The sequence below is a fragment of the Pygoscelis adeliae genome, unplaced genomic scaffold (genome assembly GCF_000699105.1).
Source record: "Pygoscelis adeliae isolate BGI_AS28 unplaced genomic scaffold, ASM69910v1 Scaffold227, whole genome shotgun sequence".
NCBI classification, from domain to species: domain Eukaryota; kingdom Metazoa; phylum Chordata; class Aves; order Sphenisciformes; family Spheniscidae; genus Pygoscelis; species Pygoscelis adeliae.
The window spans coordinates 2,222,772-2,231,140 of record NW_008825100.1 but is presented as its reverse complement, the minus strand read 5'-3'; the positions used below and the strand labels follow the sequence as shown (position 1 = coordinate 2,231,140).

General features: G+C 44.9%; 1 protein-coding gene across 1 annotated transcript in view; it reads left to right on the top strand.

The window, feature by feature from the left end:
• KALRN (kalirin, RhoGEF kinase) overlaps window positions 1–8,369 on the top strand; it is a 368,140-nt gene that overhangs the window by 14,234 nt on the left and 345,537 nt on the right. The window lies entirely within an intron of this gene.

Sequence of the window (8,369 nt, the reverse complement as noted above, 5' to 3'; positions counted from 1 at the left end):
TGCAAGCAAACCTGGGCTTCAGGCTCGTGACAGCAACGAGGACCAGCTCTCGTTCCCCATGTTTCTGTGTGGCTCTTCTAGAGGCGTGGAAAGGGAGGATAGTGCTTAGAGGTCTGCTGTTAAATATAGCAAGCTGGAGAGAGTCTGCTGTTGCTTTTTAATACCTTCTGGGAGGTTCAGGATAGCTGGGGTAGGGACTGTAGTTGCTGGGGAGGAGAGCCTGCGCCGTGCGAGGAGGCATATCTTCCTGCTCCAGCACTTCCCAGAGCCTTCTCCAGGGTCAGGAAGGAACACTGGTGGACTAAGGGGGAAGCTTTCAGAGAAAGGCATTTCAAGTGGTTCTGCACGTAAACCAGCACCTTTCCCTGCATTAGTCCCCATGTCTGTCCTCCAACGTGCAGGTCCCCATCCCTTTCCCAGGGACGCTGGAGGAAAGGTCTGTTGCCAGTGCATATTTATCTTTGCAAGCTTTGGGAGACAGTTTATAGGCTCAGTGCCCGGGTAGGTATTCCTGAGCCCATGTTTAATGCCTCCAAGAGTACGAGGCTATGTACGCCCTCATCCAGCTTCCTTTCCTTATTTTCAAGCTTGCCAAATTATCTGTTATCCCAGGGCAAGTGAGGGGCTGAGAAGGGATGTTCAGGGTTGCAATAACACACCCTGTGCCACCCAGGAGCGCCTTCTTTTTTAAACCCGGGGTATGACCTGTTAAACAGTACTCATATTTTTGCAAAGAGTGTGAAGTTAGCACCTGAAGGGCAGAGGGGTTGGCTGCATCTGGAAGTCATGAGGTAAGGGTCTCGGAAATGCACTCAGTTCCTTAAACATGTGATGTGCAGAGAGCAAAGGTCCCGCATTTGGTATGAAAGCGAGTTGAGGGCTGTTCGGAGATTCATCGCTCGGCTGCAGAGAGTGAGGGGCAAACGCAGCCACATGTGCCAGATCTGCCAGTGCTTATTTCCTGGACTTCACAAGCCCTCTGGCGATGCTTTTTTTTTTTGCTTCATTGGACTTTTGCTCATCAAGGTTTTACTAATAAGCTGCATTGGTTTGCTTTTCTCCCCTGCCCCCCCCCCCCCCCTTTTTTTTTCCTCTAGCCAGCTCTATTTTCAACCATATTGTGAGAGAGATTACGGACGTGCTGCAGGGCTGGGAGAGCAGTAGGTCACTCCCTGGGAGTGTATGTCCCAGGGCTTGGCAATCCTGCTCCAGCTGCTGCAGTAATGAAACTGCTCCCTTACATGTTATCATTTTTTGCATGGTCACAAATATGAAGATATGACATTGCTTGGGGTTGCAAGCAATTGCACAGAAAAAATTACCTTCTAATATGTCAACCTTTTATATTAATTGCTCTTCCCTCATGGAGGTGGCAGTAATAGCAAGATACATCCCGTCTGTTCCCCACTTGCACACAACTAAATCGATTAGCTCAACCTTTGATGCTGCTTTTGGTTGCCTCATGCCAAATCAGTCCAGCAATGATTTTTCTCTGATGATGCAGAAGCTGGGGGACAGAGGTGCATGCTGAAGGAGCTAATACAAGACCCAGCTGCTTGTCTCTCTAGAAACACTAAAAAAGCATTCCCCTTCCTGGTCCCCACTGCAAAGGCTTGTTTTGCCCTGATGTTTGAAGCCTTTGAAGGACATTTCTCTCGTTACACCAGAGAACATTCCTTCCTCTGTGGTACAACCACCCGTCATGAAAGTGTGCCCAGCAGTGAGGGACTGGCTATTCATGAAGCACTTTCACCAGTTTCCCAAGGATCCTTGCAGACTGCTTCTCTGGAGACATCAACCAGAGTACTGTGTCCTGTTTGGGATATTATACATTGAGAGGTGTGGAGCAGAAAGCAGCAAAAGTGATCAGAGGTCTAGAAAAAGTGGCCTGTCAAGGAAGGATTAAAAGGGTAGAGGTTGCTCAGCCTAGAGAACAGAAGAGAGTGAGAAGGGTCTTTGAAAGCATGTTGTGATGCTACAAAAGGAAAGGGTTCGTAGGGCTAGGACAAGAAACAAAAGTGTTACACCGAAGCAAGGGAAGCCTAGGCTGGACATGAGGAAAAGATTTCTAATGGATTCCCATCAGCACTAGAATAAGTAATCTAATTTCTTCTTAAATTCCTCTATAACTCTATAGGAAAACCTCTGGCACGGGTATAAATTGTTAGGGAGAGGGGATGATGAATCAGGAGGTGACTTCTTTAGGTTCCTCCTAGTCCTGCTTTGTCTGGTGCTGCAGCTGTGAACTCACTGCTGTAGGAGGGAAACGTGACCACAAACTTCGTGGGTTTGGCACGTGGGATTGCGTAACCTGTGTGATGTGAGGAAACACTGAAAACTCACTTTCCCTAAATATTTTGTTCACCTAACAAGGGCAACCAGCAGAGCTTTCAAACTTATTTACTTTTTGGAAACAAATATATGGAAGGAACAGTTTGAATTCATATCACTGGCGCTCAGTTCATATTTATTCCAAGATTAGTGCTGTAATGAATAACTGCATCAGCCATCCACCAAAATAAACAGTTTCATTAGCAGAGACTCTGAACAGGATGTCAGGAGAAACTGCTCTGATGTTCAGAGTGCTGAAAGGGGGGAGAGTTTTCTGTGCTAGTTGAAAAACTAGAAATCCTTCTTTAGGTAAAAAAAGAGACTGTAATTTATCATATTGACACCAGTATAATAATTCTTTCTTTATTCCCGGTGCAATGGTTTCTGAGTGAGACAGATTGCTATCCACAGTGATACTATCTGTCACTTAACCCTTGTTTTATATCTTAATGGAGGGGGCAGAGGTGATGCATTGCTGGAGCTTTGAGCAGGTATGAGATTGGTGATGAAATATGATGATAGATTAGGGTAAGTGAAACCGGGGTCTTGCTAGCAGTTTTCAAAGTTTCTGATTCAGCTTTCCGCAATTCCTTCTTCAAAACCAGAATAATAATGAGGGTTTTCTGAAAGCAGCAATGTGTGTTTGAGTTAGAGCAGAATAGTGAGTGCTTTCATGCAGCTGCGAGTCACGGTCAGGCAGGTGCCTGCAGTCAGTGGGGTTTCCTGAGTGGCTGGGGACTACTGCTTGGGGGTTAATACTTCAGGTCTAGGAACGCAGTTTGTTCATATCCCAAAATGGTAACCTTGCAGTCCATAGTACCTGGGGTGACGTAGGGGCCCTGGAAGATTCAAAAGCCTGATCCTGCGGTCTTGGGTACTAGGAGGAGGTTGTGAGTGGGAATCTGACACTGTGGACGAATGTGGTCCTGGTTTGGTGCTGTACACAGGTTCTTTCAGGCATATCACGAGGTCTTTTTCTCCAAACAGTTCCACTATAATTAGTTACTAAGAAACAAAGATGCTGTTCAGTAGAAGTAAAGATAATTGCCACGGATGCCAGGTTTCTACCACTCTGCCATTTTCTGCTTGTTTTACATTTGCACTAATGCTTTCTGGATAGGCGAAGCTGTGTTTCTTGCGAATCAGGATAGCTCCTATTTACATGCAAATTTAAATGGGACGAGATGTTTAGAAATTTGGAGGGCGTGACTGAATCCAGGATAACATGGTGTTTATGATCGGGGGAGCTGAGAGGGAGTTTTCTGGCCTTGCTGAGGATTTTATTTTTTAACACCAGTGTAGTGCCATCTATTCTGGTAGACTGAGTTTTGATTTATATGTGTGTAAACGAAACTAGCACCAGGCCAATCTCCTCTGCGAGCCCTTTGGAATTAAGAATTAAGTTATGCGTAGGCTATAGGAGGATAAAAAGGAGACAGAATATTATTAGCCTGAGTTATCTCCTCACATGGTGAAGCAATACGATGAAGGAAATGTTCTCTGTCAGCTATAGTGAATCTTCCGGCTGAAGACATCAATCTGTTTTGGAGCCAAGATAAGCATTCTTCTGTGCTCGCTGCAGAGGGGGAAACCCGAGATGCCTTGGAGGCCTGTATTTTTAAAGACATCTACTTTTTATTTGTCCTCTGTTTAAAAACCTGCTCAAATCTTTCCCTGTTCTGCGGGACATCCAGGGCTCATAACAGCAGCAAAATGTTTCCAAGGGACAGCCCTGTGTGTTTGAACAGCTCCTCAGAGCTGCACGAGTTCGATGAAAGGTGCTAGGATCAGTAAAACAACTTAAGTGCCTCTAATAATTAGTTCAGTGATTGGGGCTTTATAAAATTAGAAGAAAAATACAGGGGATGGCGAAATGTAGCAATACTCACCCACTCGGTGATTTATTTTAAGCCCTTCTCTGATGACGTGTGGTACTGTGTATATTAGCTCCTCTGGCCGGGAGTAGTGTGAAACTAATTTTGTTGATTGATAGGAATTAAACTCTAGAGCTCTACTTTCTGCTACATAATCCTAGCACGAAAGAAGCTTTTGAGGATCACTTTTTTCTGGAGGCTATTGTAGATCTACAAAAATAACTATGTGTTTTAAAAATAACACCAGGGACTTCATACTAATTTTAGTAACTAAACATCTGGTGCCATCTGTAAGATAATTATTCCACCATACACTTGTACCAAAATACTACAGTAAAAAATGAAGTGAAGCTAATGAGGCTAATGGAGGTTTAGTATTTTCTAAAAAATACTAAATATAACATATATTTTATATATAATACTAAATATAATAATACTAATAAAATTTGATTTTTTAAAAATTGTAAGTCTGTTTTGGAGAAAGAAGCTTATTAGGAGTATATAACTGACATGAATGCTAGTGAATTTAAGAGCCCTGTGCCACTTCATACTTGCCAGTTCATATCCAGCCTCCGTTGTACGTGGTGTTGGTACGTGATGTTATTATCACCATCTGTTAGGGATTGGGGGACTTCTGTGAAAATAGTTGGTGGTCTCACCTTTCCTGTTAAAAGGCTTCTGACCACATCACTCTGTTTTGCTTCCTGTGTCCCTTTACTGACCACCTCAGGACCAAGTTACATGTTCACCCCTTGTTGGAGATCAGCTCTTCAGAAGAGGATCTCTGATTTCCTTCCGGCTGTGGTAATGACCTGTTGAGACATTGTATTCCTAGATAAGTGGACAGTGGCTATAATTGATCTTGAAATTCTGCAGTAAGCATCTACAGCTGCCAGGCCAGCAAGCACCCATGTTTACCAGAAGCTGCTAGAAAATGTGGACTTCCTAGAAGTGCAGAGGGAGCAACAAGAGCCTGGGGAGCAGGAGTTATGAGAAAAGATTGAAGGTGTTGGGGATGCTTAGGTTAAAGAGAGGAAAAGTAAAAGTCACATGATTCCAATCTAGTATGCAAGACTGAGCTAAAGGAAACAATTTGGTCTCACTGTATGTGGCAAACGCGACAAAAAGAAATGGATTAAAATCATAGATTGAAGAAATGAAGCAGATTTCTGTAGCTTCTCCATCTTGGAGACCCTGTGAGAGGCATATCAGGAATAACCCAGATATTTTTGTTCCTGTCTTGCAGCAGAGGGATGAAAACAATAGCCTCTCCAGCTCTCGTGACACTGTTTCTATAAATCTGTGCATTTTTTTTAAATAGGTACAAGATTTTCATTTCCCATGTTTGCTTATTTTTAATCCCTGGAATTTTTTTGAAAATTAATCCAAACCTAAGGTAAATGGGGGCTTTCCGTATCAGTTTCCAAATTACTTCCTGCTTTCATTGCCTGTCGCTGGTTTCCTGGATAGTGTAAGGGCTGATCTTGCACAGCTCTGTACCTAAAGTGAATGTCCTCTATTCCTCTGCCCTCTGTGGGAGCTGAGAGCGCGCTCGGGCTGGTGCCAGTTTGGTTAGCTGCTGAGCCCTGCTCTGCCTTGCAGCTGGATAACAGTGCAAGTGTTTTCAGACTGGTTTTGTGATGAACAACACAAATAGCATGATACAGAGCTTGAATCGCACAGCTCACATAGCCCTTTTCTTCTAAAGATTAATAAAAGGCAGGGTAAGTTGGGCTCTGCATATCACTTCTACCAGCGATCATCAATATCTTTTTTTATTTGGTCTAGCAGAATTATCTCTCATCTCTATTGTGAAAGAGAGGCAAATGAGAGGAACGTAATGTTGATATTGAGACAAACTCATAGAGATTTTTGTCTTGTTTCAGAACACGAGTTCAGGGACTCAAATAAATAAATAAAATAAAGGTTGACGTTATTTCAAGACTGAATTCCTTATTTGAAATAAATTCCTTAAAGGACATAGAAAATACTTTGCAGATCCCTTTGTAAGTTGTCTATCTTGTATCCAAAAATATTTGCACCATTTTGGAAGACCTGAAAATCTATTACTGTTTTTTCCACACTAACTTATTAAATATTTCTATATTCTTAAGTAGCAGCTTGCTCCTTTTTATTATAATTTCAATTATTTATTGGAATACAATTAATATAGACTGCCACATGCAGAGAAACTAGGATTTTAACTTGCCATTGCTTTTTTAAGCATTCTGTTCAACACTCAACATCTGCTTAATTTTAGACTATAAATCTGCAATTGAAAACAGTTAATATGAACAAATCCCTCATTTATTGTGTCTGAATTATTTCCAAGGCAATTATTCTTCTTTACAGGTTAGGGGAGGGGGCCCAGTTTTCTCTTACTGCCAACCATGCAGGCCCATGCTGAGATTTCAAAGTCATATTGGGTTCTTTCTGGTTCACCTAACGTCTCCAACATAAGGATTCTCCAGCGGGTTACTCATTTGAAGATTCGGGATTGCAGAGCTAGCCTTACAGGCCAAGTTTAATGTACAAAGAAAATGCACAGGTCTGGAAGAGAAGTTACTTCCCCTGGCACTGTGCTGCTTTTCCAGCCCAGTGAGAGCTCAGTCATGCCTGAGTCGGTGGATAGGGCTCAACAAGGGGACACATCCGATGAAATAAAAAGTCACTGTTTTACTTTGTTCTCTTCCCAGGCAGCAAAGCCAAGTGTCTCTACCCAGTTCAGATCCAATGCCTTTTGGTTTTACTGGTTTGGGCTTTTTTGCTCCAGCCCTACCCTCCCAGCTGCAAGCTCTTTCTCCTCACCACAGGCAATGCGTTCAGGCTGCAAGTTCAGAGCAGCCAGAAGGACAGCAGTGAGTGGAGTCCTTCTCCACAGCCCCCATCTTCCCAGGTCCACTGCACAGAAGATAGCTGACAGGCTGCTGCGGCTGAGCCATAGCTCTACAGGATCACTGCACCTGGCTTCTCGCTTTCTCACTGAGAGAGGAGGGACTGGAGAGCTCCTAAAACCCTCTGAGTAGAGGCAGAGATGCCTGTGGCAGCGCGTCCCACCAAAGATATGGCCAAGGGGGGCTGACCTGGAAACAGCAACCTCCTGTAAGGATGGTGACCCCATGCAGTGGCATCAGCTGAACCTCCTCAAGGTGTCCTGAGGGGTTGATGGCACAGGGGTCTGAGCTTTGCCAAGGCACTGAGAAAATCCCAGCTGTCTTCTCGGGGGAGTCTCAGGCACTGCTCAGCTCCCTGGGATGGGCTGGGGGCTGCTGATCTCTGGCTCTCCCATGCAGGATGGGTGCCTGCCCTGCGTAGCCACAGTGTCACTGTATTTCTGTTAACGATGTAGGTAGTGTCTGACTGCATTTCCAACAGGGGGTTCGGCCTGGGAAGGATTCTGCCAGGATTTCTCCAAATCTGAAGCAAACAAGCAAACAACAAAACAAACCCCCTCACCATGCACACCATCACTGCTAGGGTGCAGGAGCCACCATGACCGAGTGACACCCGGTGGCGCCAGCGGGGTCTGGGGCCTGACCTCATCCCCTGAGCTGTCTCACGTAGAGCTGGGCTGCCACGCTCTGCTTTTTGAGCTCTGTCCAAGCCCTCAGTCTGGGGATTAGATCAGGATTGCTCTTCCTTGTTAAATGGCTTTTGCATGTTGATTGTACCGGCATTTGCTGCCTGGAAGAAGGAGCTGAGGTGATGGAGAAAAGGCAGAAACTTGTAAACTAGGATATATCCTGCACCCGTTCACTGGTGAGGGAGCCGGTGGGCACCACAACCTGCTATAAATTTTATGCAGAGCATCATTTTCTCCTTCCTCTTCCTCAGTGGCTCTCTGACAACTGGTTTGTGAGTCTCTGCAGCACGCTTCGCCATGCTGCCCTCTCTGGCCTTTTCCGTGCTAGTGCTGATTTAAAGCTGTTGCATGCTCCTCATGGGCTTTTTAACCATCAGATTTGTGGCTCCGCAGTACTCCGAGAGGTCCAGGCGGCAGCAACCTGGAGACTTCCGTGGAGAAGGCAGGTTTGCGCTAATGTGAGCAGTAATTCAGAAGAGCTAAAATTAGCAAACAGAGACCTTTTGTGGGAGCGGCGCACTGGCAGCAGAGCCAGCACCGGCTGCGTGCGGGTCCCTCCTCAAGCCGTCAGACGCCCGTTG